This window comes from Lontra canadensis, unplaced genomic scaffold, assembly GCF_010015895.1.
Source record: "Lontra canadensis isolate GAN:19392208 unplaced genomic scaffold, GSC_riverotter_1.0 scaffold50, whole genome shotgun sequence".
In the NCBI taxonomy this organism is placed as follows: Eukaryota; Metazoa; Chordata; class Mammalia; order Carnivora; family Mustelidae; genus Lontra; species Lontra canadensis.
This window is the reverse complement of record NW_022631044.1, coordinates 10437667-10451044: the sequence shown is the minus strand read 5'-3', so window position 1 is coordinate 10451044 and position 13378 is coordinate 10437667. Positions and strand designations below refer to the sequence as shown.

The following is a 13378-nucleotide window of genomic DNA, read 5'->3' as shown; positions in this document are numbered from 1 at the left end:
AAGAGAAAAGGCATACAAACATACATACAAAAATTCTAATTTCTGGGGCACCTGGATGGCTCAGTGAGTTAAAGCCTCTGCCTTCAGCTTAGGTCATGATTCCAGGGTCCTGGGATGGAGCCCCGCATTGGGCTGTCTGCTTGGCAGGGAGCCTGCTTCCCTTCCTCTCTCTCTGCCTGCCTCTCTGCCTACTTGTGATCTCTATCTGTCAAACAAATAAATAAAATCTTTAAAAAAAAAAAAAAGTATTCAAAACAGTTGTTTTAAGGAAGCTCGGTGACCCACAAGAAAACACAGAAAGACTACTCAATAAAATCAGAAAAGCAATACACAGACAAAAAGTGAGAAGTTCTAAAAAAGAGACAAATTTTTTAAAAAGACCCAAAAAGAACCAAAGAGAAGTTGTGGAGCTGAAGTACACAAAATGAAAAACACAATGTGTTCTTCAATGTGAAGAACACAATGTGAAGAACACAATGAATGAAATAAAAATGCAATAAAATCCAACAAGAGAAGACATGATCAAGCAGAAGGAACAATCTGTAGAGACCAGGTTGATTTTGAAAATTACACATTCAAAAGTAAAAAGACTCAAGAAAGCCTAGGGAACTACAGGATACAATTAAAAGAAATATCCATGTATTTTTGGAGGAGTCCCAGAAGAAAGAAAAAGGGGGGCAGCATTTTATTTAAAAGAGAAGTAGCAGCAGACAACTTCCCAAATGTGATTAGAGATTTGGATACTTGAGTTCATGAAGTTCACAGCTGCAAAAAATTTCAACTCAGAAAGATCTCCAATACATATTATAATAAAACTAACTCTGGAAGAGAAAAAAATTAGGGTGCCTGGGTGTCTCAGCTGGTTGACCATCTGCCTTCAGCTCAGGTCATGATTCCAGTGTCCCACGATCTAGACAGCTTCCAGCTCTTGCTCAGCAGGGAGCCTACTTCTCCCTCTCCCTCTGCCTGCCACTCTGCCTGCTTGTGCTAATAAAGAAATAAAATCTTTAAAAAAAAATAAAAGAGAAAAAAATTCCTCACATATGCCCAGAGAGAATGGGATGATCCATTAAATAAATGCTGAAAGAAAAAAACTGCCAAAGAAAGAAAGGAAGAGAGAAAGAAACTGCCAACCAAGAATACTTTACCCAGCAAAAATGTCCCTCAGAAATGGAGAAATAAAGACTTTCCCAGAAAAAAATCTGAGAGCGCTCACCACCGGTATACCTGCCTTGAATACAAAGCTAACAGGAATTCTTCAAAATGAAATGAAATGAAATACTATTTAGTACATGAAAATACAAAACACACTTGGGGCACCTGGCTGGCTCAGTCAGTCAAAGCACTTTCAGCAAGGCTCATGATCTCAGGGTCATGGGATCGAACCTCACTTACTGCAGTCTGCTTGTCTCTCTCCCTCTGTCCCTGCCACCCCACCCACACACTATCCCAAATAAACAAAGTCTTAAAATATATATAAAACACATTTATAAAAATAAGAGTATGGTCAAATTTGAGATAATCTAATACTATAATATGGTGGTATGTCAATCACTTAACTCTAGCTAAAGCCTTAAAAGACAAAATTATTAAAAATAACAAAGGCTACAATTTGCTAATGGATACAGGATATAAAAAGATATAAATGGGGGCACTGGGTGGTTCAGTTCAGCATCTGCCTTTGGCTCAGGTCATGATCTCAGGGTCCAGGGATCCAGCCCCACGTTGGGCTTCCTGCTCAGTGGGAGTCTGCTTCTCCCTCTCCCTCTGCCCCTCACCCCCCTTATGCTCTCTCCCACTCAAATAAACAAAATCTTAAAAAAAAAAAAAAAAAAAAAAGAAGAAGAAGAAGAAGATAAATGGTAGCATCAAAAATGAAACTGGGGGATGGCAGTAAAAGGGCAGAGGTTTGGGGGGCTTGCTTGTTTGTTTTAATTTTATTTGACAGAGAGACAGAGAGGGAATACAAGAGGGGGAGAGGGAGAAGCATGCTTCCTGCTGAGCAGGAGGCCTGACATGGGGCTTGTTCCCAGGACCCTGGAACCATGAACTGAGCCAAAGGCAGACGCTTAACAAATGAGCCACCCAGGAGCCCTATGGAAGAGGTTTTATATGCAGTTGAAATAGAGTTATTAACTTAACACAGACTATTATTTGTAAGATGTTTCATGTAAGCCTCAAGTACCTAAATACATATTAAGCAAACACTAGATTTAAATAAAGAAATAAAAACATTACAATAAGAGCATGGGACTTGTATATTCCATTTTCAGTAATGGATAGATCAGACAGAAAATCAATAAACAAACACTGGACTTGAACTACACTTAAGAATAAATGGACCAGCCATACATAGAACATTCCATCTCACAGCAGGAGAACAGACATTCTCTTCAAGTGCACAGAGAACATTTTCCAGGACAGATTACACGTTAGGTCACAAAACAAGTCTTAGCAAATTTAAAAAGACTGAAATCATATTAAGTACCTTTTCCAACCATAACACTATAAAACAGAAATCAGTAAGAGGAGGAAAGATGGAAAATTCACAAATATGTGGATATAGACAACACACTTCTGAACAACCAATGAGTCAAAGAAATCATCAAAGGAGAAATCAAAAAACATCTTGAGACACAGGACCTGGGTGGCTCAGTCAGTTAAGCATCCAATTCCTGATCTCTGGGTTGTGAGTTCAAGTCCCATGTTGGGCTCCATGCCTAGCATGGAGCCTCCTTAAAAAATTATTGAGGGGCACCTGGGTGGCTCAGTGGGTTAAAGCCTCTGCCTTCAGCCCTGGTCATAATCCCAGGGTCCTGGGATCGAGCCCCACATCGGGCTGTCTGCTCAGCAGGGAGCCTGCTTCCCCCCCACCCCCTGCCCACCGCCACCTACTTACGATCTCTGTCTGGCAATTAAATAAATAAATAGTCTTAAAAAAAGAAAAGAAAAAAATCTTGAGACAAGCTCCTCTTTCCCTAAGCGGCCTAAAGTGACCTCTGAAAATTGTTCACTATTCGCTTGACCCAGAAAACCCTACAAAATCATGCATATCAAGAGGTTCAAATCTTCATGTTCACTTTAAGAACACATGTGAAACAGCGCAGGACATCAAAGGTATGCATATCTGAAAGCCACCAAGTAGCTAAAAGACGTCACCCTGCAGAAGCAACGTGTACCATTCTGTCGCTATAGTGGTGGAGTTGGTAGGTGTGCCCAGGCCAAACAGTGTGGCTGGACAGAGTCAGTGGCCCAAGTGTGCTGAATTTTTCCTGCACATGCTTAAAAATGCGGAGAGTGATGCTGAACTTAAGGCTTTAGATGTCGATTCTCTGGTCATTGAGCACATCCAGGTGAACAAAGCACCCAAGATGTGGTGTTGAACTCACAGGGCTCATGGTCAGATCAACCTGTACAGAGCTCTCCTTGCCACACTGAGCTGATTCTTACTGAAAAAGAGCTGATTGTTCCTAAAACAGAAGAGGAAGCTACACATAAGAAAAAGATATTCCAGAAGAAACTAAAGAAACAAAAACTTACCGCCCTGAAGTAAATTCTGCACAGAATAAATGCAAATAAAAAGAGGGAAAAACAATCTTGAGACAAACAAAAATGGAAATACAACATACCAAAGCTGATGGAATGAAGCAAAAGAAGTCCTAAGAGGAAAACCGACAGTGATAGATGCTACATTAAGAAAAATAGGGCTGCCTGGGTGGTACAGTTGGTTAAGCATCTGACTCTTGGTTTCAGCTCAGGTCCTGATCACAGGGCTGGAAGATCCAGCCCGTGAAGGACTGCACTGAATCTACACAGGGCTCCACACTTAGCAGGGTGAATACTTGAAGATTCTCTTCCTCTACCCCTTCTTCCCTCCCTTTCTCGCTCTCTCAGATAAATAAGTATTAAGAAAAAAACAGGAGCGCCTGGGTGGCTCAGTCAGTTAAGCATCTGCCTTTGGTTCAGGTCATGGGGTCCAGCCTGACATTCCCTGCTCAGCAGGAAGCCTGCTTCTCTCTCACCCTCTAACTCTGCCTGGCACTCCCCCTGCTTTTGCCCCATTCTCCCCCTCCCCCGCCAAATAAAATCTATTTTTTAAAAAATGAAGAAATAGAGAAAACATCCCATTTACGAAAGCAACAACAACAATAAAATTTGTAGGAATAAATTTAACTAACAAAGTGAAAGATCTGTACACTGAAAACAATAAGACAGTGATGAAGGAAACTGAAGACAGAAATGAACTGTGTTCACAAATCAGAAGAATATTGTTATAATGTCCATACTACCTAAAGCCATGTGTAGATTCAATGCAATCCCTCAAAACTCTAAAAGATTTTTTTAGAGAAATAAAAATTATGAAATTCAAATAAAACCATGATCCTCAGAACAAAGCTGGAAGCATCAAACTTCCTGATTTCAAACTATATTTACAGGGATGCCTAGGTGGCTCAGTCAGTTAAGCATCTGCTTTCAGTTTCGGTCATGATGCCAGGGTCCTGGAATCAAGTTCCGCATCCGGCTCCTCACTAAGAGGGGAGCCTCCTTCTCCCTCTGCCTACCACTCCCCTACTTGTGCTCCCTCTCTCAATCTGACAAATAAATAAAATCTTTAAGAAAATAATTTTTTTTAAAAAACCCACTATATTACAAAGCTGTAATAATCACAACAGTATTGTGCTGGCATAAAAATAGACACACAGTCCAAAGGAACAGAGTGGAAAGGCCAGAAACAAGCCCACGTATATATGGTCAACTAATATTTGACAAGAGAGCCAAGAATACTCAATACATGATGCTGGGAAAACTAGATATCCACAGGCAAAAGAAACAACCTGGAACTTTATCTTACACACACAAAAATTAACTCAAAATGGATTAAAGATTTGACTAAGACCTAAAAAATCAAGAAATTAGGAAAAAAGCTCCTTGACATTGGTCTTGGCAATGATTTTTTTGGATATGACACCAAAAGCAAAAGCAACGGAAGTAAAAATAGACATGTAGGACTACATCAAACTAAGCACATCTGCACAGCAAAAATGACAACCTAAAGAATGGGAGAAAATATCTGCAAATCATCTTTATATAGGATTAATATCCAAAATATATAAGGAACTCCTACAACTCAACAACAAAATAATTAAATAACCCACTTTAAGAAAAATGGGTAAAGGATCTCAACAAACATTCTTCCAAACATCTACATATTGCCAACAGGTAAGTGAAAGATGCTCAACATCATTAATCAAGGAAATGCAAATCAAAACTAAAATAAGCTATCACCTTACATTTGTTAAACAGCCATGAGGACAGCTGGTTAGGATGTGGAGAAAAGGGAATCCTTGTTGTGTGGACGGAAATGTAAACTGATCCGGCCATGAAGTAAAACAGTAAGGAAGTTCCTCAAAAAATGCAAAAATAGGACTACCATATATGATCCGGCAGTCCCACTTATAATTTGAAGGAAATTTAACCATTTTCTCAGAGAGATATGTGCACCCCTATGTTCAATGCAGTATTCACAACAGCCAAGAAATGGAAGCAACCTAAGCATCCACTGATGAACGAACAAGGAAGATGTGGTACAAATATAATGGATTATTCAGTCATACAAAAGAAGAAAATCCTGCCACTTGGCACACCAAGGATGGACCCTAAAGGCATTATGCTAAGTGAAATAAGACAGAAAAAGAAATACTGTCTGATCTCACTTATTATGTGGAATCTAAACAAGCAGAACTCAGAAAAAGAGGGTAGACTAGTGGTTGCCAAGGGCCAGAGGGAGGGAGAAATGGCAAGATGACCGTCAAAGGGTCCAAACTTCTAAATAAAAGATGAATAAGTTCTTGTAATCTACTGTACAGCATGGTGGCAGAATGAGGACCATGATTAAGAATGGGACACCCAGCTGGCTCAGAAGAGCATGAAACTCTTGATCTCCGGGTCTTAAGTTCCAGCCCCACATTAGGTGCAGAGATTACTAAAAAAAAATAAACAATACTGTATTATATACTTTCTCTGTGTGTGTGTGTGTGTGTGTGTGTGTGTGTATGCAAGTTATTACTAAGAGTAAATCTCAAATGTTCTCGCCACTAGAGCAAAAAAATAAGTAATTATGTGAGGTGATGGATATTTTAACTAACCTTCTTATAATAATCATTTTGCAATATATGCATATTATCACATCATACACTTTAAACTTATACAATGTTATAGGTCAATTATACCTCAATAAAGTTGGAAAGAGAAAAGCACATCAGCAGTGACAAGGATGGTGGTTGGTAGAAATATTCAATTGTGGTGGTACTTACATTTATCAAAATGAATGAAACCATATATTTAAAATTGATACAATAATGTATAAAAAATTATATATCAATAAAGTATATTTGGGGAACCTGGGAGGCTCAGTTGGTTAAGCAACTGTCTTTGGCTCCAGGTCATGATCCCAGGGTACTGGGATCAAGCCCCTCATGGGGCTCCCAGCTGAGTGGGGAACCTGCTTCTCCCTCTTCCTCTGCTGCTCTGCCTGCTTGTGCTCTCTTGCTCTGTCAAATAAATAAATAAAATCTTTAAAAAAAAAAAAAAAAAAAAAAGGAAAACCCATCCATAGAGAAAAGTCAAAAGTTCTTTTAAAAAAAAAATCACTGGGGGGGGGCGCCTGGGTGGCTCAGTGGGTTAAAGCCTCTGCCTTCGGCTTAGGTCATGATCCCAGCGTCCTGGGATCGAGCCCTGCATCGGGCTCTCTGCTCAGCAGGGAACCTGCTTCCCTTCCTCTCTCTGGCTGCCTCTCTGCCTACTTGTGATCTCTGTCAAATAAATAAATAAAATCTTAAAAAAAAAAAAAAAAAATCACTGGGGAGCCTGGGTGGCTCAGTGAGTTAAAGCCTCTGCCTTCCGCTTGGGTCATGATCCCAGGATCCTGGGATCAAGCCCCACACTGGGCTCTCTGCTCAGCGGGGCGCCTGCTTCCCCCTCTCTCTCTGCCTGCCTCTCTGCCTACTTGTGATCTCTGTCAAATAAATAAATAAAATCTTTAAATCAAATAAAATAAAAATCACCAACTACTACAGACCTCATCTGAATTCTAATTTTTTTTTTTTTTTTAACATTTACTTATTTTAGGGGCACCTGCATGGCTCAGTAGTTGGGCGTCTGCCTTTGGCTCAGGTCATATCACAGGGTCCTGGGATCAAGTCCCACATCAGGCTCCCTGCTCTGCAGGGAGCCTTCTTCACCCCCTCCCCGGCTTGTGGTTCCCTCTGTAGCTGTCTCTCTCTCTGTCAAATAAATAAATAAAACCTTTAAAAAAAAAAAAAAAAGATTTATTTTAGAGAGAGAGCACCAATGGGAGGGGCAGAAGAAGAAAAAATCTCAAGCAGACTCCACACTGAGCAGAGATCAACTCAGGGCTCAATCTCACAACCATGAGATCACAACCTAAGCCAAAACCAAGAGTCAGATGCTTAACCAACTGTGCCACCCCAGATCTCCTCTAATTCAAATTTAAAAGGTAGTATTAAATACAAATGTTTAAACCTTAGGGGCACCTGGGTGGCTCAGTGGGTAAAGTTTAAGCCTCTGCCTTCTGCTCAGGTCATGATCTCAGGGTCCTGGGATCGAGCCCCACACTGGGCTCTCCGCTCAGCGTGGAGCTTGCTTCCCCCACCCCCTCTGCCAGCCTCTCTGCCTTCTTGTGATCTCTCTCTCTCAAATAAAGGAAATCTTTAAAAAAAAAAATTTAAACTTTAGAGTATGAAGGAAATTTAACTACTAAAGTTTTCGTATTAAGAAAGTATTCTTGGGGGCGCCTGGGTGGTTCAGTGGGTTAAAGCCTCTGTCTTCGGCTCGGGTCATGATCCCAGGGTCCTGGGATAGAGCCCCACATCAGGCTCTCTGCTCAGCAGGGAGCCTGCTTCCCCCCACCCCCGCCTGCCTCTCTGCCCAATTGTGATCTCTGTCAAATAAATGAATAAATAAATAAAATCTTTAAAAAAAAAAAAGTATTTTTGGGGTACCTGGGTGGCTCAGTGGGTTAAAGCCTCTGCCTTCAGCTCAGGTCATGATCCCAGGGTCCTGGGATCGAGCCCCACATCGGGCTCTCTGCTCATCAGGGGGCCTGCTTCCTCCTCTCTCTCTGCCTGCCTCTCTGCCTACTTGGGATCTCTGTCAAATAAATAAATAAAATCTTAAAAAAAAAAAAAAAAAACCTTAGTGTTTAAAATAAATAAATAAATAAATAAAATCTTTAAAAATAAATAAAGTGTTTGGTATTTTAAAAAAAGGTATTCTTGGTGGGGGGCAGCTGGGTAGCTCAGTCAGTTAAGCATCTGCCTTCAGCTCAGGTCATGATCCCAGGGTCCTGGGATCGAGCCCCACATTTAGCTCCCTGCTCAGCGGGAGGCCTGCTTCTTCCTCTCTCACTCCCCCTGTTGTGTTCACTTTCTCCCTATGTCTCTTAACAAATACATAAATAAAATCTTTTTTTTTTAAAGATTTTATTTACCCATTTGATAGATCACAAGCAGGCAGAGAGGGAAGCAGGCTCCCCGCTGAGCACAGAGCCCAATGCGGGGCTCGATCCCAGGACCCTGAGATCACAACCTGAGCCAAAGGCAGAGACTTAACCCACTGAGCCAACCAGGCGCCCCCATTAATAAAATCTTTAACAAAAAAAAAAAAAAAATCATTCTTGGGCAGCCTGACTGGCTCAGTTGGTAGAGCATGTGACTCTTGATATCAGGGTCATGAGTTTGAGCCTCATGTTGGGGGCAGAATTTACTTTAAAAGAAAAAAAAAAGAAAGAATTCTTAATTTTTTAACTTTGTCAATGATATTGTGGTTATTTATTTTTTAAATATTTGTCTTTTAGAGAACTGTATTGAAATATATACAAGTAAAATGTAATATGCGGAATTGCTTCAAAGTCATCCAATGGGTAGAAAAAGAAATGGGCTGGCATACAAAGAAAACAAAATTGTCCATGAGTTGCTTAAGTGTTGACTGGGCAATGGTTACATAAAATCATTGTCACCTTCCTTCCCCACTCCTACAGGTGATTGTACGTAGTTTAAATTTCTATAGGAAAGTAGAAAAAATTGCCAAGCATACCAGAACAAAAACCACATAGTCAAAACAGAAGAAGGGTGCCTGGGTGGCTCAGCTGATTAAGTGTCTGCCTTTGAGTCAGGGCATAATCCCAGTGTCCTGGGATCAAGTTCCACATCAGGGTCCCTGCTCAGCAGAGAGTCTGCTTCTCCCTCTGCCCCTCTCCCCTGTTCTCCCTTTCTCTCTTAAAAATTAATAAAATCTTAAGAAAAAAAAGAACAGTGGGAAAGAATAAGACAAAATCAGACAGTAGAGTCAGGAGAACTGAACTTTACAAGAGAAATATTTCAAGGTATCAGGTGATAAGGAATTTCAGCAAATTCTGGAAACTATTAAAAAAGAAATAAAAAGCTTTAAAACTAAAATATATAGTAACTAAAATTAAGACCTCAACAGATGGCTTTAATATTAAATAATATGCAGTTTTGTTTTTTAAGATTTTATTTATTTACTTGAAAGAGACAGCAAGAGAGTGAATACTAGCGGAGGAGAGGGAGAAGCAAGCTTCTGAAGAGATCAAGAGGAACAAGAAATATGAAAAAGCATACACATTTATGTAAATGGAATCCCAAAAAGTAATGAAAGCATGAAGCAGGAGCTATATCTGAAGAGAAAATGGCTTCCAATACTAATTTTTTAAAAACTCAAACCAGAATAAAGAATGAATCCCAAGCAAATACAAAAACAGATACAGACATATTAGAGTAAAATTGCTGAAATCCTAAGACCAAAGACAAAAAGAAAAATCTTAAAAATAAGACAAATGGGAAAAAAACAAAAAACAAAAAAAAAAACTTCAAAGAAGCAAAACTGAGGGTTGACTTCGAAGAAGAAACAATTTAAATGGGGGGGGAATGAATGACTTAATGAAAGAAGCAATGGTAACTACCAATCTGTAATTCAATATTCCATTTCAGTGTGTGCTTATATGAAAATGCAAGCATTTCTCTTTATTTTATTTTATTTTAAATATTTATTTAAGAGAGAGAGAGAGAGAGCGCGCATGAGAGGCGAGAAGGTCAGAGGGAGAAGCAGACTCCCCACGGAGCTGGGAGCCCAATACAGGACTCAATCCCGGGACTCCGGGACCGTGACCTGAGCCCACAGCAGTAGCTTAACCAACTGAGCCACCCAGGCGCTCTTCATTTTATTAAGATTTTATTTATTTATTTGACAGAGAGAGGCACAGCAAGAGAGGGAACACAAGCAAGGGGAGTGAGAGAGTGAGAAACAGGCCTCCCGCTGAGCAGAGAGCCCCATAAGGGGCTCGATTCCAGAACCCTGGGATCATGACCTAAGCTGAAGGCAGACACTTAATGACTGAGCCACCCAGGCGCCCCATTCCTCTTCATTTTAGATGACAAGAAAATATTAGCAAAAATCATCAAAAACAGAACCACACCAAAAGAAATGCTAAAGGAAAAATGATCCCAGACAAAAGCCCAAAGATGAAATAAAGAATGCAGAGCAGCAATAAGTATAAATCTGAGTATTAACTTTATAAATAAGGTCTTAATTTTCAAAATCTAAGTAATTAAAACACATTACAACAGCAGTATAAAAAATAAGAGTGGAATAAATGAAATTAAAAGTATTCTATGGCCTTGCTACTCAAAGGGGTTCCAAGGACCAACAGCATCAGCATCATCTGGAAGTTTGTTAGAATGAAGAATTTCAGGCAAAATTCCAGACCGTTAGAGTTGGAATCTGAATTTTAAAGAAAATCTTCAGGTGATTCATATGTACATTAAATTTCCAGAGGCACTAAAGTCTGGAAAGTACTAGAAATACTAAAACAGATTGTAGTGTGAGAAATTCATATAATTAAGAAAGGTTCTGGGAAAGAATCAAACATGATAAACAGAACAAGATGGATTCAGTTTCACTTCCGTTGAAATCTGAGATAGGAAGATACTTAAATAGAATGGGGCGCCTGGGTGGCTCAGTGGGTCAAGCCTCTGCCTTCGGCTCAGGTCATGATCTCAGGGTCCTGGGATGGAGCCCCGCATCGGGCTCTCTGCTCAGCGGGGAGCCTGCTTCCCGCCCCCCTCTGCCTTCTGCTCTGCCTGCTTGTGATCTCTCTGTCAAATAAATAAATACAATCTTTAAAAAAAAATGTCTAGCATGAAATTAAGAATATTAGACTAATGCTTTGAAAATTGCTCAGGGTTAGAAATATACTCAAAGTTGTCTAAAAGATGATACAATTATGGTAGTATATTGAATCCTTACTTCAACTTCTTTATAAAATACACAGCAAAAGACTAAACCTTGGGTAATGTCCACACTTTAAGGAGTAGAATAATACAAACCAGAGTAAAGAAGAAAATTTTAACAGGCACCCCAGCAGTTCTCCAACTTTTTGTTTTTAGCATTCCTTTACATGTTCAGAAACTGAAGACTTCAAAGAGCTTATATTTATAGTTTATTTCTTTCCATATTTATTGTGTTCGTTTACAAACAATAAACTCAGGGCACCTGGGTGGCTCAGTCACTGGGTGACTGCCTTCCGCTCAGGTGTCCTGGGATCAAGCCCCACCTCGGGCACCCTGCTCCGCTGGGAAGCCTGCTTCTCCCTCCCCCACTCTTCCCGCTTGTGTTCCCTCTCTGTCTCTGTCAAATAAATAAAATCGTTAAAAAAAATTTTTAATTAACAAATTCATTGCCTGTTTTCTGTTAAAAAAAATCAGTAAAAAAAAAATCAGGCTTGAGTCAAAAGTTTCTAAATTTTTAAAAATCTCTTTAGGGTTTGGCTTAATAGAAAACAATTGGATTCTCATTAACTGCTTCTGCCTTCTCTCTGTTGCCACATACTCTTTTTAGTGAAGTGTATGAGGTCCATCCTTAAAATATATGAATATGGAAATAGAAGTATTTAAATAGCTTTATCAGATAATTTTGGATAGTCTTCTTTGATAATACACCAAAATTCAATGACTGTTAATTTCTTAAAGATTAAGTTGCAATACGAAATCTAAAACCATTATCAGTACTCTGTTACATTAAAATCCATCAGTCATGGGGCACCAGGGTGGCTCAGTGGGTTAAGCCTCTGCGTTTGGCTCAGGTCATGTTCTCAGGGTCCTGGGATGGAGCCCCGCATCAGGCTCTCTGCTCAGTGGGGAGCCGGCTTCCTCCTCTCTCTCTGCCTTCCTCTGCCTACTTGTGACCTCTCTCTGTCAAATAAATAAATAAAATCTTAAAAAAAAAAAATCCATCAATCGATCTATCTCACTCCCTGAATAGAACTTTAGCCCATAAATGTGTTTGTAACATCATGCAATGATGTTATGGAAAATACTGGATCAATAAGTTACACAGGTCTTTCCAATGTTGACATATTTCATTACAGAGTATCAAAAAGTTATATCATTAATATTCTCCTCAATCTCATAAAACTCTACTAGGCAGCTGTCAAACTCACAGCAACAGGTACAATTTTTCCAAAATTCTAATTTTTTCTTGAAAACTCAATTTTATCTCTGGCAACTAACACTGTCTTTTTTGAAATGACATACTTGCTTCATTCATTCCAGAAAATGTCTGCCAAATACCCAAATCTGGATAACCTTTGAGTCATTCTTGCAAATAAAAATTGTTTTGTTTCCTGAGAAAAGCAGCTTGTTCGGCTTAAAACTCAATCATATGATCGCACTTCCTTAAGACAACCATCTTACACTGCAGTATGTAGGAGAAAAGCTTTATATGTACTTCTCATTTCATCACAGCATATATGAAGACATATACACAAGTGTTGAGATTTAATAAAATTAATTATTGCTTCATCAAGGACGTCACTTGTCAGAAAGCAAGTGCTTGGCAGTGAAGATTAACTACTTAAATACTACTAATGTGGGAAGCAAAGGCAAAAGAAAAATTAAATTTCCTTACTACTTATAAGGGCAGAGTAACATTCCTTTCCTCTAGGAACTCAGCTGCTTCCATGTTAACACTTTGCTAGGGGCAAAAGGCAATCTTAGCTTAACATTATCCCAATACCTCATCATCTCCCCTACCCCCAACCCTGTAAGTCTTAACATACAAAAATTCCTTTGGAAACTTCCTTTCTCTCTACCCCGTAAGATATAGGTTGACAATCATCCCCCAAGCACCCATCGAGATACACCTACAGGGTCTCATGACTAAGGTTTCATTAGACAGTAACAAATGACCTTTTCCTGGGGCGCCTGGGTGGCTCAGCCATTAAGCGTCTGCCTTTGGTTCAGGTCTGGGATTGAGCCCCACATTCGGCTCTCTGCTCCGCAGA

General features: G+C 39.7%; 1 protein-coding gene and 1 pseudogene across 5 annotated transcripts in view; one reads left to right on the top strand and one right to left on the bottom strand.

The window, feature by feature from the left end:
- USP34 (ubiquitin specific peptidase 34) overlaps positions 1–13378 on the bottom strand; it is a 241823-nt gene that overhangs the window by 210100 nt on the left and 18345 nt on the right. The window lies entirely within an intron of this gene.
- On the top strand, positions 2997–3553 carry LOC116877083 (annotated as a pseudogene).